The following is a 25,112-nucleotide window of genomic DNA, read 5'->3' as shown; positions in this document are numbered from 1 at the left end:
CTGTACACAGTTAAGCAGTTGCTCCCCATTACACCACCCTCCCAGCCCCTGAGAACCACGAATCTGCAATCTGTCTCTCTAAATTGACTTCTTTGGGATATTTCATATATGAGTAAGTGGAATCATACACTGTATGACCTTTTATGTCTGGCTCCTTTCACTTGCATAATGTCTCAGAGGTTCATCCACGTTGGAGCATGTATCAGTACTTCCTGACTTTTTGGTGGCTGAATAATATTCCATTATATGGACATACCACATTTGTTTATACGTTCATTCACTAATAGGCATTTGAGTTTCACATTTTTGGTGTTGTCAGTAGTGCTGAGATGAATGTTTGAATGCTTGTTTCAGTTATTTTGGATGTATGCCTAGGAGTGGAATCACCGGATTAGTATTCTCCTGATTTTAAAAGAAATGAAAAATATTTTCATGGGCCCTTCACCGTATTGTGAGCCGAGGCACCGTGCCGACTGTGCCTGATGACTAAGTGGACGCTGCACATTAGTCCTTCTGTCTGAGATGCTTCTGTTTCATTTTCACTGCACGAGGTGAGGGGCAGCACCAGCTAGCAAACGGTCCATTGGGAAGACCTACTGTGCATGCGTGTCAGACAGCAGATGGGGCCCACTGAGTAGGACAGAGAGTGGATCTATTCTCACTTCCCATCCCAGGGAGAAATATGAATTGATGGCAATAGTCCGTCTGAGCTCAAAGCAGAGAAGTGCCCTGTGCATCTTCAGAGTCACCTCTCCTGGCCCCTCGGTAAGAGTCATCCTCTGTCCCCACCCCTGGCGGCAGGGTCGTCTTGGTTCTCTCTCATGCTTTCACCCCACCTCAGCTACCTCCCGTTGGGGAATCTGACCCTAACAAAAGAAAAATAACCAATCCCTCTAGTCTTGAGTACAGCAGTGATGGTATTAGATAGTAAAATATGACCTAGTTATGCTGACATCATTATTTTTTCAAGACCTTGGGATTATATTCTTGCGTTAATTGGAAAGTCTTGAGTAAAATTTGAACTTTATGAAGAAAGAAATTCCAGGTGGAATAAAGGGTAGCAGAGGGCGGTGCTTTCCCTAGCACTCTATCACAGTCTCCTCTGGCACTCGTGCAGCAGCCTGACGGGAGCAGAAGACGGAGAGGAGAACCATGTTTTATTTGAACATGTCTCTCTCTTTTTATGTTAACCTCAGTTTTCTTTATTTTCTTTCTCTTTCTTCCTTCTTTTTCTTACATGTTAGTTCAGCTACAAGACTAACGGGACAGTTACCGGACTTTTATCAAAGGGAATGAAGTATCTAACTCGACTAGCCTTACCATCTGTCTTTCTCACTACTCATCTGCATACCAGGTGGTTAAGAGGGAAAACCCGGACAGGTCTGCCATCGTTTCCTGTTGTTTTGCTTCCTTATGCTGACATTTGTAACAAGAGAAGAGTATAGTCAGTCAGGAAAAGTCCCTACCCAATTTTTTTTTTTTTTTCAGTCAAACCCACAATATTTTCCATTCCCCCTTTTAATTACATTTGCTCTGTGGTTTGGGGTAAGCAGACCACATTGCCTGCTGCCTAAATTATTTTCCAACTACCAAATTGCTATGTCCCTGAACACATCCCCAAAGCATCTCCTACGTGTTTTCAGAAGCTGGTTTAGGACATTGAGTTATAGCCTTTACTACGGTATATAATAATCACAGCATCAGTGTCTATACACCTTTTTAAAAAATATATGCTGATTATTTTTTCCTATTTAAAGATTGCTAAAGCATTAAAGGGCACTGTCAACAGAGTAAATATTGAACAGAAGATTGGGGGAAAATCCAAGGAAGCAAAGTTTCCATAAATTAACCGAATAACTTCATACTTGCCATGATGCCTCTTAATGTGCTTTTGACAGTAGTTGGTAGATTGCCCTACCTTCCTTTGATTATTTTGTGAAATCTTATGAGTCATTATGAAGTCTACATACTCAGTAATCTTATTTTATCATGTCAAAATGAGCTCCATTTGGAGATGTGCAAATGGTATTTGTCAGTCCTTAGCGCATGGTTTTCTGTGCTGGAAAATTGCCCCTACATTTGTCAAGAGCTCAAGGTGATACTAACAACCATCTTAATACAGAATGGCAGTGGGGCTGGGAAACCTGAGAACAGAGGCCAAGATTATCACGGATTAAGGTAAAATGCAAGCAGGAGAAAGAGTCAAAAGGGCTTTCTGAATCCTAGATACTGTGACTTTCTCCAAGACTCCATATTTTATGAGATAAACTAGACATAAAAGGGTTTTCTTAGCCTATTTGATAAATTTTCTCCCCTCTACTTTAGTTTCACTTTCATTTTACATCTTTCACTCTCATATACAGGTCTGATTTTAATTTCAAATTTTGAACATGGGTCATGGGCCCTTGAATACTCTTAATTCTCAATTATAAGCTCTATTTATTGAAATAATTCTATTTGCTAACCCAGGAATGTGCAGGAAGACATAAGAAGGTACACTGTGAATCTCAAAACTAAAATCTGGGCTAGGTAAGTCTGGTGGCAGGCAGTCTAGTTCTTTTGCTCATTAATACTGGACACTTGGGTGAGGACAGCAGGAGTCTATGGTGTAGTGTCTGTGACATACCTAATTAAGATAATAAAGCAGAGCCTATCAGGGCTTTGCCAGAGTTAATTAGTTCTGCCCCTTATCTGATGTTTCATTACCTTCTGAAGTTTCTTATGGAAAGTCTCGCAAGAGCTATTTTATGAACAAGTTGTAACTGTTTTTATGGATTTTAGTGATTTAGACCGGATTCATAACCCACAACCACATGCCATTCTGAGCAATATAGACTTCATTTTTTCCAGATTCTGTGCAATGAATATCAATTTTTCCCTCCTCTGAGTAGCATTTAGAATGATGTTTTAAGAGTTATTTTATGTGGTTCTTTACAACTGAAATGAAAATGAAAGGAGATTTTGAAATGTAAACTAACCTTTGCCCCTATTTGAAATCTGGGAACGGGAGTGTTTGTGCTCAGTGCCTTCAGGGTGTGCACAGACGTTGTGGGGGAACAGAAGAGGGTCATTTCAACCAGAGTTGGGGCTCACGGAAGGCTTCCTGGAGGAGTGAAAAAAACTGAAAATGAAAAAGAAATTGGACAGATAAGAAAGGCAAGCGAGACAGGAGGCTGCACCACGCTTTCCTCTGGGCCCAGCAGAGCCCTGATTAAGTATAGTAAGCAGTTACTAAATATTTGTTGCAGGAGTGAGGAAAGGGCCACTCATGTGCTATTCTTTCGAAGTATTGTGCTCGCATTTAGCAGGGCCATTTGGAAACATGATACCTTATCCTTATGCAAATATTTTCAGCAGGAGCAGACTATTGGGAGGAAAAGCTTAAGGACAGATGATGTCTCAAGTGAAAAGCTCCTAGGTGGCTGCTTCCTCTACTTTTGGCACCTGCATTATGTCATTGATTGGAAATACTGAGAGAAAAACAAACAAGGAAATAAAGGCTAATGACAATCTCCTAAGCTCCTTTACCAGTGGAATTCTGGCTCTCATCTGGGCTCACTAAGCGTGTGTGGTGCTCTGCGGAAGTGGCAGCGGTTCTGGGAAAACACCAGAGGACTACTGGTCCACGTGAGACTCAGCTTCCATCAATGACCAGAGAAGAAACTGCAGAAAAGAGTTTGGGCAAAACCAAAACGAGCATTTGCTCATTATCTTCCTCAGGTAAGATACTCTAAGGCCAGAGGGGATTTTCTGCGAACCTCTCTCTACTGCTCTAAAGAGAGAGGTGCTAATTTGTCCCTTTCTCCTTGTCACATATGTTAGAAGCCATCCTGCAAATTGACACTGTCCTGAAAGCAGAAGGGCAAAATAACTTACAAAGCACAGTGATTCAGTGATTTCCCTAACTTTGACTCCATTTTTTTTTTTTTTTTGCAGTAAATAATGTAGCAGAAAATAGGGTAAAGATGTTACATTTTATATTTTTGTTGAATAGGATTCTGGTGGCATGGAAGCTTCCTCAGTTGCCCTTCTCCTCTAACCACCCCAAACAATAGATAACCTACATGCATGGTTTCTAGTAAAGACTTTGCTCCGGTAGCCCTGTCATTGGAAATAATTTGATAACTGCTGTGAAGTTCTTTCCTGAGCAACAGCCTCCTGTCCTCTGCTTTCTGCCACCTCCAAAACCAGCCTGAGTGTCAGGAGGGTGACTGGGGTGGCAGTGGCCTGGGTGCACAGTTGAGGTGGAAGGCAACCAGGTCCCTTGTCACATTCCCCAAAGTGGACGAAGATTTTGATGCAGGCCTGCCACTGCAAAACATCTGCACCATTTAGAGAAAGGCATCTCCCTGGGCAGATGCAGCCCCCTCCAGGAAGCAGGGCGTGGCAAGGGGAGCTTGGGCTGGATTTCAGTCCTTGTGCAAGAACAACCGGCATGACTGTGCGTGGTAGCCCTGATCTGACGTGCTCCTTAGACGGTGCCTATATTATTACTGCAAATTGTGGCTGCCGATAGGAATAGTTGGGAGGTCTGTGCTTGGCACGGTGGCATTCTTCTTTCCCTGTTCCTTTTCTCTCTGCTCCTCTCGCCTCTCCACCTGGTACCTTTGAGCTGGACCCCACACATCAGCACACTATCCAGGTAATCCTTCCTCCCTCCTAGTCTTCCATTAAAAATTACTTACCCTCTGTCCCATTCCTCCAAAACCCTCGTAGGGGGCAGAAATCAATGTGGTTAACAAATTGGTGCAAAGTTGCTAATGATGGATAATATATTACACTTCCAGATAGAACCTGGATGAATATTTATAGCTGTGATGCCAGGATGTCATATTCTGGGAATGTTGATTTAAAGTGGTGTCTACTGACTTTCTCCAATGAAAAGTTATTCCATCTCCCTTTGTAATTAATAAATATCTTGGGGGAGATACTTTGAGACTACACGAATATCTCGTTTCTCCTCAAACTTTTGCCCACTAATTTTAGAAACCATTGGTGAAATTGCCTGCCACAATTATTACGGTATTATTCTAATAGTAATTTTCTGTTTCCCTCATTTCACCTACATTGTTGGTTGGAATTTTTCTGTAAGAAGAGCTGTCTCTTCTCCATTCATTTATTCAATTATTTATTTATATCATTATGGACTCATGGGCCTTTATTTTATTCTAAGATTATAATCCAATACTCTCATTATTTATTTTGTTGCTCAAATTGTTCCAGCTTTAGCTAGTGGGAGTTCTTTCATTCCCTTTGATATGCCTCTCCCTTTTTTTTGAGCCCTCCCCTGCTAGCTAATACTGTGAAATACTCAGACTCGTATTTGTCTACTTCAGACTTGGAATCAATCACTTCTGCAAGGAGCCCTGGTTCCTTTTACTAGAGAATGATATTTAAAACCCAAGATCTGGGAGCTAGGTGTGCTCGTCACTACTGGGGTGCTGTTGTATCTAGGTCTTCTCAGAAGATGAGGCCAGGAAATATACTAACCCATGTGCACACACATCTATATTTATTTCTGTGTCTATTTATCTGGGTATATAGCAAAAACCCCAAAGCATGAATTCATAATAGTACCTCCAATTCCAAACCAAAATCTCAGGATCGTTCAGTTAGCCTCCCCGCTTTCCTTATTTTTAACTTCTTTCTCTGACAGTGAGTAACCTGGCTCTCTCTCTCTCTTCAATGTGTTTCCTTATTTGCTTAACCCTTAGGAAAAACATATAGTCACCAAATTGCTAACCTGTAGGCAACTCCCCTTTCTGTTGACTACTTTGTTCTGTGTAAGCCTCTCTCTCAGGCAGGCTCTCTCCATGTGGAGGCTCCCAGCATCTTTGAGTTTACAGTCTCTCCTCCTAATAACCCTTGAAGAAAGATTCTTTTTCTTTCCTAGGAGTTTGACAAAAAGCTCCAAGATGGGTTTTTTCTGGACTGACTGGGTTCTATGGTCATCCTTGATCCATTTACTGTGGTCAGAGGAATGGAACAACTTGACTGGTCAGGCCTGACATATGTGCCCAGCCCTGAGCCTGGGAGGGGGTGACTGTCCCACCCAAACCATGGGAATATTATATAAAAGGTGTGGTTCTCCAAAGGAAAATTAAAGTCCAATTATCAGAAGAAAGAGAAATAATTCTGGGCATGTTAAACACATTCGTGTTTGCTGCACCATCAAATGGGACAGTACCCGTATTGAGAGGCATTGGGATGGAGGGGAGCTGTGTAGGTATACTGCATAGATGCAAATGACTGCAAAAAAAGGTGAATTTAAAAAAATGTATGGATAGTTGGTAGGAAAAGGAATATTGTTCCAATTTAACAAGAGTTATTGCCAGGCATGTTAGCTTGACCTAAGTTAAGAGGAAATAAAGAGAAGCTTGATAACTTGAAGGCTTTTTGTCCAAATTCATGCAGAAACTCTATGCTATGGCCTCTAAACTCTGTTTGGTTCCAACAGGTGACTCAGCCCAAGATTTGGGCAGCTCCACCTTGTGGTCAGGACTGCCCCATGAGATTGGAGGGGCCAGGTGAGTCTTCCTGAGTTGCTGTCTGCAGATATTGAGATCACTTTTTTATGTTACTAATCAAATGACTATAGCTTAAAGCTTCTATACAGTAGAAAACCTTCAAAATTCAATCTGTTTTTGCAGGATTGGAAAGCCACAGAAAACTTAAGTAAGATGTAGAGGGTGTTGCTTGTTTTTCTGTTTGTTTTTGTTTTTGTTTTGTTTTGTTTGTTTTGGAGATGTAGAGTTAACAGTTGCTTTGTAGTTTTGGGCTGTGAATTTACTCTAAATCTTTCCTTCAGGAGAGACTTCTTTGGGATTTTGCTTGCTCTGATCTCCAGCCCTAAAAAGAAACCAGTTCTGAGTTTGAAAGAGAGAGTTCCAGGGATCAACGTGGGGCTCTGTTAGCCTCATTCTAGGCAGAGCTAATATTTTCCTTGTTTGCTCAGTAACCATGCTGCTAACTATCCCTCCCTCTTTACTGCCTTCTGTCTAATTAATACATTATTTATATAAAAGGAAACTAATTAAACATTGTATTTCATTAATCTAGGATTCTTCTAAAAAATCACTTTTTAACAACACTATATCTCCAGCCTCTTTTAAAAGCATTTGTATCTTTTAAGGGGCTTGTCCCTTTTTCTCTTCTGAGTAGTTAGAATGTATCCACCATAGAACAATAGTTTTTATGCAGCTACTCAGTGGTTTAATCACCATCCAGAAACAACATTGCTAATCTGACCAATCTACATGGATGACAACTCATTGAAATAACTATCAATTAACAACATAATTGTCACTTATACGTTGCCAACATTAAAATAGGCAATTGTTACTTCTATGAGGCTTTGTGCATTTTTTTTTTCTTCTCTCACAGGGTGTGGATTTAGGGCAGGAGCCTGGATTGCAAAGTTTAAACTGATGACCAAGTACATTGTTGTTTTAATCATTAGATCATCTTTCTTATAGGTCATTCCAAAATGAAAACAGTGGTGCTAGTTATAAAATTTCACTGCGGGCTTTCCGGCTCAACCCTGCTTTGGAACTGAACTGTCTATAGCATCAAATATGTTGCCAGGTCTATGTTCTCTTTAATAGGGGGCTATTGTAGACAGAGTGTGACATGTGATTCTCTCCTATTTTGTTCCATCATGAGCATGTCAAAAAAAAAAAACAAAAACAAAAAAAACCCAGCTTCTGTATGAAGGCGAAGTCCACTTTTGCTAAAGCAGCTGAAAATATTTAGCTCAGCACTATTAGGATAATGGCCTCAGTGTCTTCCTCTCTATGCTATTTCAACACAGAGCAACCCCCAGCCTCTGTGGGTGCAAAAAGAGCAGAAGGAAAAGAATCAGATTCGGTGGAGGAAGGGTACCGTGACCACCGTATGTGTTGTATCTCTCACTTGGCAGAGGACAGGGTGAAACATTTCCTGGTTGTGCAGGAATACCTTCAGGAAGAATGGCCCACAGCTAAGACCAACTCGTGCTTGGGCACAGCTCACTTCCTGGAACTAGCTAAAATAGGAAATAGGACATCACTCCATTGGCTCTTTTGCATTGGGCCAATTCACCTGCACTTCTTCAGGTGGTGCTTCTCCATTGGAAGACAAAAGTTTGACTTGGAACTTGCCAGGAGCCACTCTCTCCTTGGGGAGCACTGCACTAGGATGGAGAGAAAACAGGCTTTCCAGCCAATCTCCAGGAATTGGAACAGCAGTGTTTGAGTAATTGCCAAGTGTGGCCAGGCTCTTGTTTTGGATCTTTAAATTTTTACCTCTAAAATGATGAGGTAAACAACCCATTTTGCAGTGTTGTTTAGGGGATTAAGTAAATTGTCGCACGTAAATTGTAAGGTGCATTGTTGGTGCTTCCAGGTGGCTGGTTACTATTAATTTAAAGAGACAGCAACAAAGACTATTACTGACCTACAGATATTTAAGTTAATGAAGTAGCTTTGTTTCTTTCATCTTAATGAAAGGGAATTTAAATTCTTAAAAAAAATTTTTAAAGTCATCAATTAATGTTTACATTTTAAAACTCTTAAAATTCAATGGACTATAATTATTACTATGCATAATAACTTCATTAATCATTAACTTCTGAATGAAGTTTTTCTGTGCAGTTCAGTAGCTGCTGTTTATAAGTGAGCCAGTTTTGCAAAGAGGCTGTGACATGTACAGGTGGCATTTAATAATAGTATAGCAAATATCCTTTGTCTTCCCCTTGTCGTCCTGTGACTGTTTATAGTGTAGTCAGCATTCCAAAGGCGCAAGAGCCCTCTGCTATCCTAATTTAACAATGTCTTACTCGGAGAAGATAGGACTCCGCTTTTTATGTCCATCGGCTTAGGGTTGTGGGGGACACCTTTTAGGTGCTAAAGAACAAGGTTTCCATTTATTCAATGTTTTGCATACTTTCCTTCTCTAGATGCCTCCCTCAAGCCAGCCATTGTTGCTTCTGTGATTCTAGAAGTGTGTCTGTCTGCTTCTCCGGCTGTGTGGGAGACGCACTTCACCTCGTGGCTCCGCCCTTCAAAGCTTACATTTGCTGCATGGAAGAACAGTTGACTCTGATGATAGGGAATGTCTCATTGTACCCCTTTTCCACACCATCTGTCTGACCTGGACCCATTCCAAACACTACGGCTTTGCTGGCAGAATGGTCTTCCTGCTACAGAAGTTTTGTAATCTACTAATTGACAGGGTAAGGAAAATTTATATTTGGGTTACAGCTGAGAAGTTGGATGTTTCTTTGATGGGGCTTTAAATACTGACATATGCTGCATTGGATTTGATTTTAGGCATTTCCATTTGTGCACGATCACGCACTCTCCCCTGTGTTCTCTGCCTCATTGAGAATATGGCATCCTTTGGAGAAGAACATCAATATGACCTACCAGGGAATTATCCTCTACTTAGTTTACTCATTAAGCAATGATTTTAGTATTATTATCTCTTTGTTGTATGAGACAGATGGCTAAGAAGGAGTTTGCTGTATTGAACAAGATGCAGTTTCGGGCATAGCAGGTCTCCCTGAATGGTTAATATCTTTAATAGTCACTCTGTCTAATAAGTATCTTTATTTTTGTACAGGGCCTGGTCCTACATTCAGCTCTTAAAGTACGAAGTTGTTATCAATCCTCCTTTTCTATACATAGGCTGAGGGCAGAAGAATCCCAGAGAAGGAAGTACTGTTAAAGTCATGCTGTTCAAGTTGGCGTTTGTGACTGTCCTCATCTTGAAATTGTGCTTTAAAATTCAGAGTGAGCCAACTCCACGTCGGTGACTGTGGTTGTGCTGACTGATCCAGGCGGCGTCCCCAGAGCCCCGGCCTCTCCGCACAGAAGCTACATGCACAGGTTGGGGGCAGGGCACACGTGCGGCGTGATGCTGAGCCTCTGGCCCCCACGGGCCCCTCTCTCAGTTGCAGCCCCTTCAACTTGTGCTGAACAACGCCCGGCACGAGGAAAGATGAGAATGAAAGAGGATTTCTTCCCTACCTTTGAAAACTTCAAAGAAATGTTCCCCAGTCTGGATCTGATGATCCACGTCTCAGTGCAAAGCATACGTACAAATCTGAAATCCGCACGCTGATCAGAACTAGTTTTTCGAAAGTCGGATTTAATCCCATGAGCCAAATGATCACTACCAACAGCGATCAGGAAAAACCAAAGTCCACAGCAAATTTTAATTTGGCAAATGCATAAAATGTTCAAAAGAGCAGAGGTCTCATTTACATTCCTGCTTCTTGCATGGGATTTTCTTCTATATTAGTAATTAAAGGATGCAGGCTCGAGAGCGCAACTATATCACATAATAGCCACCGGGGACACACTAACAACTTCCTTGAAGTAACGCACACGAGGGTGTTTATGGTTCAGTGTCACATGGACTCTCTTTGATCTAAATTAGGATTCATTGGCAAACTCACAATAGGCTCCACATGTACCCCTCTCAACCTCTTTCTTTTAATCATGGAAATTAGAGATGGAAAATACCCATTAAGTCGCTTAGTCCACTTCCCTGCCAGGGTGAAATTATTGTCTATGATACATGGGTAGTGCTTGGTCCAGCTTAAATTGAAATGTCTCAGGGGATACATAGGCTCCTGGTTTTATAATTTTCCTCTTTCCCTGAAAATTCAGGGAGGGAAAAAAACACACAAAAGAAAACAGGAAGAGATTTCCTCTGCTCCTGATGGATTGGAGGTAATGTCAGTGGGTCGGTGAATATGTTCACAGGGTGTCAGCTTTCTGGAAGCCACACCCATTGCTATGGCAGTTTCATTACTCATAAGGTATGCAGTTAAATTCAACCCTTGTCCCCAGCATGTTTTACTCTTCGGCTCAATGGAACTCTCCAGATTCCTACAGGAATTTAATTATAGAACTAATCCTGTAAACTCAGGAGAGCAAGTACTCCAGGTTTGGTGAGGGAGGTGAGGCCCAACAAAGGAGAAGCTGCCTCTCAGAGACTCCCTGGTTGATTGGTTATAAAATGCACATGCCCTCCTGCTCAGAGTGTGATGTCACTCCTGTGCTATGAGCTCATGAATGGAATACTGCCAGTATTATTCTGGTGAGTGACCAGCTGAGGTCACTTTAAACATTTGGCATCTGAAAGATGAGCAATGGGTGTTGTTGCACAATGAATTCTCTCCCTCACTCTTGTTCAGCAGCAGAAGACTGTCACTCAGCATCTGCCCACATCTCCTGCTGTTGAAGTCAGTTGATGGGAACGTTGCAAATATCTCATGACCATCTCCCCAGTGGGATTGCGACGAGACACACAGCAGCGGCTGAGATGGGACTTCAAAAGGGAAATGATGACCCGTTATGAGATTTGCATTTTGGGTTTGTTTCAGAGAATTTCTTTTAGTCTGATGCAATCACTGGTGAGATTGCACTAATTTAGGGAACTGTGACAAGTGAACATTTCAAATTCTGATACAGACGTGTTGGAGTGTGATTATTCACATTATAAGATGGAAGTCTTATCCCCCTCCCCCTAATTCACTGCAGGTTTCATTAAACAGCTAACTTTCCTAAAGCATTTGCAGGAGGGTCAGGTTTGCAAAACCCGATGTACAGTAACGTCTTAGGAAGCTACCTAGTGTGGTTTCTATTAAACAGGAAAAGTCTTTGGGACTCTCCATGTTAACGTTGTATTCACAGAGACATTTTCAGGGCTTTTCAATGTACAATATATTCCTGGGATGATTCTTGCTTTAAATACCTCTGGGTGGTAATAGATAATGGGTCTTTGGATGGAAAAATAAGATTAGAATCAGTTATACGTTGATGGTCTAGAATTAGAATTCTGCTGAAAGCAGTTCTAACATTGGCACCTGTGCTTTGCAAATGGAAATCTCCAGTTTTAAAGCAGATGTGTCAGAGACTGCTCTCCCTGATTTTTAGTGCCTATGTGTCCCACCCACCTCTAGGCCATTACTGTGTTCTAGCCAAGGTGACGTGAGAGAAGTGGAGTGGAGCCCTCCCCCTCCCGCCATGTGTGCTCAGGGGCATCACCCTTCCCCCTCCTTCCTCTTACTGCCAACCTAAGAAACAGACATGGTGGTTGGCGCTCCAGCTTAGGTCCCAGGGATGAAGAGCACATCCTAGAAGTGCCTGGAGCTGGCTTGTCCCCGATGACTTTGTGCAGCTGCCAAGACGAACCCTACAGGATCTTCCTCTGGACTTCTTTTGAAATGAAAGAATAAAATCTAACATGTTAAAATCACTCTTTTCCTCTCACCAAAGCCATCACCAAACCTATCCTGATTGGGTAGATACTTCACATCTCCTTAAAGTCTAAATATTTGAGGTTCAGGCAATAAGCAATGCCAGCTCATATTTAGTCCTCCGAGCATGACCTTGAAATGTTTGGAGAGACAGCTGCATGGAATAACCCAAAACCTACAGATTCCCAAACACACCATTAGCTAAAATAGCAATATGGACGTTGAGGAAAAGACTTCTTGTTCAATTTTTTGTATCCATTCTGTACACTCTCATTCCATAAAGTATTTAATGAGAACCCGGGCCAAAAACAATGGTTAGTACAAATAAAAATAGAGTGAGGGCAAAGAAAAAACACAAATAGGAGGTCAGGGCCAGGAAAAGGTAAAAATGGACAGAGGTACAGAACGATGGGTTGGTTCCATAGGGATGTATTTACATGAGACTAATTGAAGAATGGGAAGAAAATATATTAGAATGTTGAAGACATTTTTTCCATCCTAAAATGAGGAGCGTTAAGATTTACTACTAACATGCGCTTGTCACTGCTTCCCTTGGCCAGCCCATGACACGTCCAGAAGGCATCCTGGGGAACTCTGGGCAGATGTCCACAGCCAGATAGGCCGCAGGGCCTCTTCATTTGCTAGGTTGCTTTCGGCAGGCTGTGACGTCTTGCTTCACGCCCGTGTCTCGTTATGTGGGTTTCTGCTTATGTCATCCATGTGTAAGTATATTCTTACAAAAGGAGCATGGTAGCTTAAGAATATTCTTGCCAACAAACTTCTTATTTTGCTTGTCATTCTCGTCTTACCGTCAACTGAAGAAGAAAATGGCCAAGCTGGTACTTCTCGTGCTCCTCGGACGAGCTCCTCGTCAGCCTCATTAAAAGTAAATATAATGACAGTCCACTCTAGTCAGGACAGAGAAGAAGCTAAAACAATTTTGAAATTATTAGAAGAGGCTTTGAAATATGAATTTATATCCTCAGTCATTAACAATGAACTGTGTCTTCTGGTACATTATGCTTTAAACTATCAGGTAATAGTAGATAATCAAGTACACACAATTTATAAACAAACAAACATTTATTAGGGGGTTGTCCTTAACGTTTTCCCTGTGAAGATGACAAGATTTAAGAAAAAGTTTTGAGGCCCCTGGTATAGGCTATAAAGGCCCAGACTGTATTTGAATTTCAAGTTTCACTCTGAGCTTCTAGAAGCTTTAAAAAAAATGGAGGGAGACAGAAAGGAAGAAAGAGGGACTGTTAGAACATAATTCTTATCCTCAGAAATGACAAAACATACTATTTCCTCAAGGTAAGTAAAACTTTTCACAGCTTACAAAAACAAAAAGGTTTTTTTGTGAGGAGTTTCCTGTGGGGACTGAATGATACAGTGGACAGTATTCCCCCAATTTTTCTAATGGCAGATTCTATAAGAGTGTTTCACAAAGGATTTTTGATAAATATCAACAGCAAAATATCCAAATGAAACTCAAGGGAAGAAATTCTGCCAGGGACCAGGACAACACAACCCAGGTATTTTGCTTTCTGGGGGTCCATGTAAATGCAAGGATTGGATGTAGAGTGAATATATCTTTCTGTAATGGTCACTTCCTCCAGCAGGGCTTTGGGTTGGAGTGGCTGGCAATCAGCCTGAGCTTAGGTTCTCTGATGAGGGCTAGAGTGCCTGTTGGGGGCAGGTCCACATGCTGAGAAAACTAAACACAGAGGCTATCTTCTTGCAACAACAAAGGGCATGTCCTGACCTGGGCGGAGAACCCTTCCACTTGTGCCGAGAGGGTGAGTCCCAGGGCAAAGCCACACATGATACATTGGGGCACCAGCTCACACAGCAATGATACCAAAGGGTGTCCTTCTCATCTGTTCCTGTGATTTCTGTGTCCCTAATGTGGACAGCCAGATGGGCATTTTCCCCGTTCATGACTTTGATCAGATTTCAGGCAGTGAAATTCTTTAATGCTTTCAAATCTCAGTGACTGCTTTCCCTCAAAGCCGATGTGTGTGTTTCTTAGGCAGTGACTGGCTGGTTAGGAGCCTGAATCCCAAAACAAGACTACTGAGTTTTCAACCCTGGCTCCACCTCGTATTAAAAGTGAGAGCTGGGGAAATTTACCTCTCTTCTCTGTGCCTTAGTTTTCCCACTTGTCACAAACAAATAAATAAGTAAATACATACATACATACATACATACATACATACATACATACATAGTATACCATAACAATGAGAGTAAAATGAGATAATACCTGTAAACCACGTAAGACAAAGTGTCTGGAACATAGTAAGTGCCCAGTAAATGTCAGCGATTAACATTGTAAGCAAAACGGCACATACATATACAGAAATGATGGGCTCTGGACTCAGACTGCCTGGACTCAGCCTTGACTCTGCCATGTACCACTGTGTGGCCTCCTTAGTTTGTCCTTTGTTACATGGGACTGGGGTTGGCACTTTGCGTGTGGGTTGCTGTACGGATTATATGAGGTGGCATCTGGAATACGGTCAAGACAGGTGCCCCACATACTGAGCTCTCCTCAGGTGCTGGCTGTCGCTACTGTAAATGCTGTGCTAATAACCGGGACCTTTGCAGTGCTAACTTTCAGCTTTCAGGTGAATTTTACATCCAAAGAGCTCAATTTTCACTGTTACCCTATAACTATTGACTGGTGGTTTGATGTTTGGCTTAAATTCAAACCAGGGCCCCTCACCCATTTGTTTGACATAGGATACCCCCTTTCCTTATGTTCTGAGTCCTTTCAATCTGTGCAAAGTGATTGCCAGGGCATTGCCTAAACAAGATATATCAGCCCATATTTTTCTTTACAAATTTTTTATTCCATAATTCGGTTAACATCTCTGAAGCAGCAAACTCGTGATTTGTGTTCACTGTATTCTCCTGAGACTCACAACTCTGTTGCAATCTTCTGACTTTCCTGTGGGCCTCCCACCCCCTCCCTCATCACTCCCTCCTCTTCCTTCCCCCTCTTTGCTCCCCCTCTTCCCTTCCCCTTTTCCCTCCTCCCTCTTCCCCCTCTCCCTCCTGCCTCTTCCCTCTCTCCCTCCCTCCCTCTTCCTGCTGGATGACCTGTTTCTCAGAAGTTGCCAAAACCATGATACTCTTGCTTCGCAGGCTGAAAACTTGCAACACTGAAGCAATGAGCTGCTCCAGTTGGTTATATGTTGGGTGTGTTTTTCCCAGCGCAAATGTTAAGTTTGAGATAAATTTTGGTAATATTTTAGGAATCACTTCTCCTTTCTCCCTACCCTTCTACCTGCCAAGTTCTTCATATGCAACAATTATTGGCCTCAGCTTCCAAACAGAGCCCCAGGATGGCCTTCTGGTGGAGGGAGGGGGAACTGTGATGCAGTTAGTGCACTCATGCTGGCCAAGTTGAGACATCTGGGACCTCATTAAAGATGGGTTAAGGAGGATGCCAAAGGGCTTTTAAAAAATTTAAATCTCCTAAACCACATAAAACCTTATGTTCTGTATCTGTACTGTATCTGTGCTGTGTTAAACCAGAACTCATATTTTGCTGTCACACTGATGCACATACTGGTTGTTTGAACATGGAAATCTGTCTGTACCCGTTGGTAGATTGTCCCTGCCCCATGCCTCTGTGCCATGCTCTCTTCCTCACCATGGCTGCTCTGGATCCCACAGGAACCCCCTCATCATGTCTCCGTGATCCAGAATATCACACCTGGATTAAATCAGATGGTGAGGTTGATTTTTGAAGTGCCTCACCATGCTGCAGATCTGGCCCCAGCAAGCCTCTAGAGTCCTCCATCTGCCCTCTTAGAGTCTCTTTGTTGTCCCCTAGCATCCTTGATCCCTTGGTAGCCTTCACATCTGGACTGGTGAGTGCTTCTGCCACTCACAGCTGGCTCTGGGGACTCTTGGGAGGGGCTCTGGTGCAGGCCCAGGTTAACCACTGTCTGTGACAGGCTGAGGACTACCTGGTAGGAGCTGCAAAGCAATCTGTGGTTGTTTGCTGCCTGTGCTAAAGTTGGAGATGCATGGGGTAGGCCATGCTGTGCACTGAGGACATCTGTCACCAGTACCGGGCCTGGGGTAGCTCCGCAAAAAGCCAGGACAACCTGAGTCCTGCTGCCACCTCCTGGCTCCCTTAAGGTTCAGTCAGTGATAAAGCCTCGTGGGATATGCAAGTTGGGTGAGGCAGGGTCTCAGGGAGTCACTAGAGTGGGAAGAGTTGTGGTCACCAGGTTAATGTAAAATTCTGGTTTGGTGCCAGTGCTGAGCCTGGAGCTACTCAGCAAAAGTCTCAGAGCACACTGAGGCCAGTTGCCATCCACCTGGGGCCTGCAGACTCTGATAGTTTTCCAAGAAAGAGAGCAGGTGGGGCTGGCTGCTCGCTGAGAAAGTGCCTCCAGTGCTGAGGCAGTTGGGTGAGGCAGGGTCTCAGCAGAGCTCACCAGGCCAATCAGATTCAGATTTGGCCTGTTGGGGGAGGGCTCAACACAGGAAAGATGGCGCCCACCTGCTGGCTACATGGGAGAAGAACCTCATAGAGGGAAAATGGTGACTGTCCTCCAGCCCTCACTCTGAGGCCACACACCTCAGTCTGTCCCCCGGTATGCTGCTGACACCCCCGAGTCACCGTCCCTGTGCCAGAGCTCAAGGTAAGTGGCTGCGAGTGAGTGAGTCAGGGCGTGGGCCCTGTAAGAGGACATCTGGGTTTCCTGCAGCCTCCATCCCACCCAGATGGTCAGAATCCCCACTGTTTTTCACAGCCACGTGTTGTGGGAGCTCCTCTTCCCAGCACTAGTACTCCAGGCTGGGGAGACTGGTTTGTGGCTGGGGTCCCTCGCTCCTCCTGGCTGAGATATTCCTTCTGATTCTCAACTGCCACCCAGAGGTTTGGGGTCAGCTCATTTCGTGTTTCTACCCCTCCTACCAGTCTTGACGTGGCTTCTTTATAGTCTTAGTTGTAAAACTTCTGTTCAGCTAGTCTTCAGATGGTTCTCCAGGCTGATTGTTTTATAATTTAGTTGCAATTTCAATGTGTTCATGGAAGGAAGCAGGAACAGTGATTATTTACTCTACCATCTTGGATCTCTTTCTCTATCCACTTCTCATTGACTCTTGAAGAATATTCAAGAGGATGAGTGTGTTCCCAATTTTCCAGTGACTTTTTTAAAATTTAGTTTTATTGGGGAATATCAAGGAACAGTGTGTTTCTCCAGGGCCCATCGACTCCAAGTTGTTGTCTTCAATCTAGTTGTGGAGGGCGCAGCTCAGCTCCAAGTCCAGTTGCCGTTTTCAATCTTTAGTTGGAGGGGGCACAGCCCACCATCCCATGGGGGAAATGGAACTGGCAACCTGGTTGTTGAGAGCTCGTGCTGAACCAACTGAGCCATCCAGTCGTCCCTCCCGTGAATTTTGGAATGCAGCTTTCAGTCATTTAATCCTAGAAATGACAGACAGGCACCCTGCTGGGACTGCCCTATGCCATCCCAGTCTCTTGTTTGCATTTTGTAGTTCTTATCTTTTTTGGCAAATCTGGTCTCAGGGGCTTTGTTGGATGGTTTGTCAGTGATTCCTAAACTTTTCTACACAGTGGGATCACCTGAGTACATTCAACCAATACTGATGCCTGGCTCCCACTCCTAGACATTCTGATTTGATCTGTATGGGGCACTAACTTGGCTTTAAAATCTCCCTGAGTCTAATTGATTCTCATGTACAGCAAAGTCTGGGAACGATTGTCAGTCACAGCAACCTAACACCATGTCAGACACAGGGATACTAGATAAATGCTTGCTGAGTTTTTGAGTGTGGGCGGGGAATGGGTCAATGAGTGGTATTTAGTTGTAATAAGAAACTTTTGTCACTTTGTTTATCATTTCCTAAAGGCAGTGGTTCTCAACCTTTAGTGTGCATCAGAATTATCTGGAAGGTTTGGTAAAACCCAGATTACTGGGCCCCACTCCCACAGTTTCTGACTCAGTAAGTGTAGCGAGGGCCCAAGAATTTGCATTTGTAACGAGTTCCCAGGTGACATTGATTGTTGCTGGTACAGCAACCACAATTTGAGCACCGCTGCCTTAAAGCAGTGTTTCCCTTCCTCGTCCAGGGCACTTGTTAAAGGGCCTGGGTCAGAGACTCCTGGGTCCCCACCCCAACCTGCTGAACCTGACACCCCAGGGGAGGAGTCTGGTCTTAGTGTTGTTAACAGGCACCTAGTGATTCTTACCTGGAATGTTTGGAAATGGGGCCTTAACGCAACACCAAGTGACAACCAGACTCACTAGTCTATATTAGAATAACAAATATTTGAGTTTGAAGTTTTATAGTAGCTAGTGGTTTTGCTGGTAATTAAAACCAAGCAAACAAAAAAGGCTAAAGTTGATATATTTGTAGAGAGATTCTGAAAGCCTTCCTTTTTCATGTTGTAGGACTTTCCCCTCTTTCTATCCCACACTCAGCCTTAGATATTAGTACTGGATCTTCTAATGGATGGAATGGCTTCGTTTAGGCAGTGGTTCTCTTGCCAAACATTGGTGAGCATTGTAGTGCCTTATTTTATAGAATATAGCTGATCTGAACTTATTTTTGAACTCCATTCAGCAGATAATTTGAGGACTAGGGAAGAATTTAAATTTGAAAACTGAAGACAAATGTCTCTATGTTCTGGTTAAAACAGTAAATGTAGCTCTTTCTGGTAAATGCTCAATCTTTGGGAGTTTCTCCCCCTATCTCCTTCCCCTGAACAATCTGGTTTCTGGTATAGGGGGATGCTTGTGTGTTCAGTGTATCAAGGGAGAAGGGAATACACCTGTCTCCAATTCTGAGGGTCACCTGTCAGTGGTCTTGATGGCCCGGCCCACATTGTCATGATTATCTCAACAGCCCTCAGGCCTGCAGGTGATTTCCTTCTGGGGCAGCAAGTCTCATGTTAGGTTGACAATGGGCCCATGACTTAGACATTGCAAATGGATACTTCACGAGCCCTGTAGGAATTTATTCTGCTGATGAAGAGAGGGAATCTGTATATACATTGGTGGATGTCTATTGTGTTTCCCCGAAAATAAGACCTAGCCAGACAATCAGCTCTAACATGTCTTTTGGAGCAAAAATTTATGTAAGACCCAGTATTATATTATGTTATGTTATGATATGATATGATATTATTATATTATATTATAATCCGGTCTTATATGAAAATAAAACCAGGTCTTATACTAATTTTTGCTCCAAAAGATGCGTTAGCGCTGATTGTCTGGCTAGGTCTTATTTTTGGGGAAATACAGTATGAATTTTCTTGGGCTCAGGAAGATTCAATGACTTGCCCTGGATCACAGAACTTGTGTTTTGTGATTGACCAGAACACAGGTCATGCAGTTCCTGGGCCAGGATATGGGATGCTTGTCCATCTCCTGTCCCCATCTCTACCTCTGTGCCTGGCCGCAGCTTCATGCCATCCCTAATGACATGTTGTTTCATTCTATTTCCATATGCTGATCTTAGCTTCTCCCAGATTCATGAGACAATTTATTATAAGAATAACTGACAGGGTTGAGCCAAAATCTGCTGTCTTTAGACTTAAGTCTGACATAGACTTCAATTCCCAAAGACTAAAAGTGGCAAGCTATATAGAAAAGCATTCTATTCACTCATCTATGCATAAATTCATTCATTCATGCATGTATTTATGGAACCTCTACTACATATGGGCATTGTTCTGGGTGCCAGGGAACAAATACACAGCAAGGCCCCAGACATAGGCATGTAAAAATTAAATACAATACCAGGCAGCCCTTTGATTAAAACCAAAGTATTGATGCTATAAGGAAGAGCTTGGGGGAGCACACGCTTGTGTGCAGCAATAGTAAAAGAAGCCTTCATTGAGGGGTGGGTCCTGGAGCCAGGATCTGGGCTGAGTCAAAGCTCAAGGGGTGGGGAGGAACCTGGCAGGTATTAAGGTTCAACTGTACAAGATGCCACACACCTCACATAATGTGGAGTGTGGTCACTGTCATTAATATCCCACGTGTGTCTAGGGAAATGGGGACCTAGGGTAGGTGAGTTCTAGTGAGTTGTCAGATATGATGGTCATTTACAAACGGGAGGGGGGTGCGGGGGGATACAGAAGACGTGGGGACTATAGAAAAAAGAATGAGGCGCAAGGAGGGGGATGGAGTTTGATTCTGCGCCACCGTGAAGACTTTACATTTCATATTATTTTATCAAGAACAGATGTTGGTGTGAGTCAAATTGATTCAAATGCAAAAAAATGCCAAATCTTAGATGCACAAAACTCTCTAAGCTTTAGGAAAACTGGAAATTTTACGATCTCTTAATTTCAGTGCTCCATTGGTATAGTAAACTTACCTAAGAAATGTATAACACGAAGTTTATTTTTCCTTTCATAAAACTTCAGGATGAAACGTATGAAGGAATATAACGTAAGGAATATTTTTGTAGGACTCGTAGTCAATTCAAGGTATTGTTGCACAGCTGGGTATGTTCACTGGCCTGACTCCAAAAACTGATAAAGGGAATATGAGCAAAGGCAGCTTTTGCTCCTCAGAGTTCATCAGAATCCAAAGCTTTTACCATTCTTTTTATGTGGGCCCTCAAATGTTACTTGGCTGAAACAATCTTCTCCTCGATTAGCAAAGAATGTCTCACAAGTTACAGATTAATCGGTCAACTTGACATTCCAGGCTCTTAATAGCTAATTCTGTGCCCCCTCACATCCCCACCTCCCTGGCTTCTTTTCTAGAATATGGATCTTGTAGGTGACTTATGGATGGGAATGACTTAAGGGTCACTTATCCTCCTTTTAACAACTCCTGTAGCGCCTCTTACTCTGAGAATTGTATAGCATTTCCCACTCAGTTCCCTGTGCTCCAAATAATTTTCCTCTCTATTTTAACATGCTGACTTCTTTCTTGACTTTGAGACTCACCTCGAAAGAAAAATGAACATGTATTGATGCTTCATATACACCAGACATTGTACCAGCCTTTTGACGTTGGTTATTTGTATAAAATGATCAACAGCTCTTTGAAGAAGGTATTATTTTTGACCCCTTCTAATTTTTTCATGTTACAAGGCTCAGAAAAGTTAAGAAACCTGCCCATTGCCACACACAGGGGTATATGTGAATCAGGGTGACTGGGGACCTCAATGATTTCTCCTCTTCTGAAAAAAATCTCTAATACCCAGAGGTAGGAGAAGGCACCTGACCTTGTTAGAGCAACCAAGGAATTCCTTGGGGTTTTTGCACCTGGAATTGGGGAGAGGCAGCTAATCTCTCCTTGGTGGTTAAGCTGGGGATAAGGAAGAGCTAACAGTTTCACTGTGTGGACAGAGCCAGCCTGAGAGAAATCATGCTGACCCAGAGAGAGGTGAAGAGAAAAGAAAGCGTGCCAGGAGCGTGTGGTCCCTGGTCCCAGCTGTCTCTGATGGCCAGTGGCCTATCTGCTCTTCCTAGACGGGGATGTAAGCCTCTAATAATACCTCCCTTTTTGCTCAAGCTACCTGGGGTTTCTGTCTTTTACAATTGAGAGTCTTCATTTTCCTAGGGAGCAGGACAGCGATTCTAGAACATACGCTTTTTCTGTCTGCCATATGACATGAATGCGATGGTCTTCATCTCGTGGATACCCTGCAAGTGATTTCCTCTGGTCACCCCTGCCCTGTGGTGTTCTTACATTTGGGGAAACAAGGCAGGGCAGAAGTGTGACAATACAAACCCCCATTGCATGCTATGGCCACAGTGAGTGCTGCTGTGTTCTGTCCCACGTGAGCTACGTGACCACTGAGAAAAAGACTTTTGAGTTATTACACAGGATAATAGAGCATCTTCATTGTAAACACACTGACTGATGTGACTTTGAAGACTGAATCTAAATGAAGTCTTGGAAAAGAGTCTGGTATAAAACGGTCTTTGAGCTAACAAACAGGAAGCACACAAATGTCCAAGCTCACAGAGCGAAACAAAGCTCAATATGGTTGAGAGAGGAGAAACAGTCATTGGAAAGGAGGTAAACAATAACAAGAGTGTACGGAAGAATGACTGAAAGCCCAGGGCTGGGCCGTGAGCATTCATCTGCCTTGCAAGTTCCTGAGAACTGGAGGAACAGAACATACAAGGTAGAGGCCTCACAGGAAGGAGTTCTCAGTTTATTTTGACTAGTAGGGCAGTTGAGAAACATAGATTCAACAGTCAGGCTCAGTGCTGGGAAGGTGAGAATGGAGAGACCTCTAAAGGCTGGACCTTCTCACCTCCCTTGACAACTCCCTTAGCCCTGGGTTCTTCTCTGTAGTCACAGCACATACAGCCATAGAAGCTTCCTTCCAGCTCTAACATATGATTACTCTGTGGCAGGCCTGGAAAGGAAGCATAGCATATGCAGTTTTCTAATGGAATCCCGGTAGGCATCTGCCGAAACAATGTGGATCTTCTAGAAAAGGCAGAGGAGACTCAATTCGTATTGTTGCTTCTCTGCTCAGTGGCGGCTGATGGAGGAAATACACGATGGGAGCCAGGGAGACATTGTGACTCCTATTAATTTCCATGAGTGAGTTGTCTTTGTCATCTGCTTTTAATTAAAAAGAAAAGCAATCTCTCCATCCCCACCCCTGGCCCTTTATAAGGGGTAAAATCAAATCTAAAAATAACAGGAAGGGGCGGGCTTAAATCGACAGACAAGGAAACCCTGGAAAATCTGAAGTGGAGTCTAGAAGAGTTTGAGCTGGAAGCATCTACAGAGGAATTGCCTGCATTGGAATGGATGACACAGTATATGAGATCATCCTGGTGACCTCAAGACTGCATTTGAGATGTTGGCTGATTCCTTCATGGTAGAAGAGAGAGAAATGAAGAAATATGAGTGTTTAATTATAAACAGAGGGAGAAAATAGCACCTCCAATAGGTACTGAGGTGAGTCTCAGTCTGCTTTTGAGAAAAACTGGCTGTAAATTGAATTTAGTCTGTGGGTTGGAGAGAAGCCAGGAGGCCCGCTAAGGACAGAGTAATTTCCTGAGGGAGCGGGTGTCTGGGCATTAGCTTCCTGGGAGGAGAGTCCTGTAGGTGTGTCCTGCTTGCACAGGGATTGCCAGCAATTGTCTTCCCAGAATGCCCATGAGTGTGTTTGGGCATCACAGGAGAGGCGTGTGAGGCGGGCCAGAAGAAGGTGGTGTTTCTTGAGCAGAGATGAAACCTTCAACTAAATAATTCTTCAAAGAGATCAAATACTTTGTGTACAATCGAAATCCCCTGAGAATGCATAGTGGTACAAAGTGTGTAAGCTCATCTGTTTACAGTTGCACATTTCTAGCTAGAAGCCTTTGCCAGTATTTCAAATGTTACAGTAATTTCAGTGTAGTTTAATGTTACAGTAATTTCAGCATACAATAATAAAGCAGTGATTGAGACATTCTACCATTTGGTGGTTTTGGGTTGTTTTGTGGATTATTAAGCAAATATTCTACATATCACGTCACACCATTCTGATCTTAATGCATTGATGGTACCTGGTGAATTTAGTCTCAGTGAATCTATTTTTTTTTTGAATTAACCATAACCATTTAGCAAATATTTGTTGTTCTATTTTGCTGACTGAACCCATTTAATATTTTTCTAATGACTTAGAAAAGTCTTCTGCACCATTCAGTTAAAGCTGATAATGAGAATGATCACATCCTGTTGTGTCCTATAACTTTATAAACTTTAACTATAAGAATTCTTTCAACACACATTTATTGAACACATCCTCCATGCCAGCCCTACAGGCCCATTATTCCTAAGACCAAAAAAAAAAAAAAAAAAAAAAAAAATCTGAAAGACTTAAAAAAGTGGTCCAAGAGTGAGGAAAGAAAGACTTCAAGAAACAATACAATTACTTCAGAGCTTCAGAGCAACTTGAAACATTTACCACGAGGAAATCAATCACAGTCTAAAGGGTGTTAGGTTGCCGCCTTCCTTATGGAACCTGAATATATATCCGACAGGGTCATGTCATTGTGAGGCTGATGCCTGTGAGGGGCGTTCTCTTTCTTCTCACAGCGTGATACCCTGAGCATATTTCCTTTGGCGTTGGAGTGGAGGCTGGGGCTGAGATGACTCTCAGCCATGCATTCTAAGAAGCATGAAAGATTGTCAAGGGGTTGATGGGCTGGAAAGCAGAGGTCACTAACATTGATCTATATTAAGGTTATTAACCAAAAATAAAATATAACCCTTCTCACATCACAGCACCAACTAAGCCCACAATATTTGAGCAGGACAACTAGGGGAAGTGCTGTGCATGTGACTGTAGGTTATGCTCTGGAAGCAGAGGCTACACTAAAGTCTTACAGGTCAAAACAGTAGTTAGGAATTTAGGATATTTCCAGAAAGAGCTATACAAGTCCTGTTCAAACTTAATTTCAGCTAGATATATAAGAAACAGTTTCAAGGTTTTCTCTCTACAAGAACTGGTGGACTGCCTCGGTTTCTCGGCCTGCCTCTGGCCACTTGTGGCCCTCAGTGATCTGCACGGTGTGGCCCCAGAAGCTCTGCTGTGATGGGGGTCAGGACAGTGAGGATCTTTGTTTCAGTTCCGCCCTAACTAGCTGTGTAACTGGCTAATCTATAGACTCTTTTTCACCGTCTGTAAAAACATTTAATTGATGATTTTTTAAAGACCCCAGTGCGGAAACTGTGTGATATAAGCCCATTGTTCTTCAGAAGGCTGTGCATGAATTCAGTGATTTTTTTTTGTTTGTTTTTTTAAGAGGATAGTCAGATTTGACTGTCAGGTGGTCTTGGCATGTTCCTTGTTGATTTTCATGAAGAGGTCTCCAACTGCCAAGAATGCTCAAAGGGGA

At 42.9% G+C, this 25,112-nt stretch overlaps 1 long non-coding RNA gene across 2 annotated transcripts; it reads left to right on the top strand.

Moving 5' to 3' along the window:
- Positions 1-201: 201 nt before the first annotated feature.
- Positions 202-12,538, top strand: LOC141572713 (uncharacterized). Of its 2 annotated transcripts, none has more exons than XR_012498098.1 (4): positions 202-3,720; positions 6,458-6,527; positions 8,978-9,211; positions 9,666-12,538. It is a non-coding gene; the product is annotated as an uncharacterized LOC141572713 (long non-coding RNA). The 2 variants fall into 2 exon arrangements; XR_012498099.1 differs by having other exon boundaries at positions 9,601-12,538.
- The last annotated feature ends 12,574 nt before the right edge of the window (positions 12,539-25,112 follow it).

The sequence above is a fragment of the Rhinolophus sinicus genome, linkage group LG01 (genome assembly GCF_036562045.2).
Source record: "Rhinolophus sinicus isolate RSC01 linkage group LG01, ASM3656204v1, whole genome shotgun sequence".
Lineage (NCBI taxonomy): Eukaryota > Metazoa > Chordata > Mammalia > Chiroptera > Rhinolophidae > Rhinolophus > Rhinolophus sinicus.
Note: the sequence above shows the minus strand (reverse complement) of the source record. Positions and strands in the feature narration are given on the sequence as shown.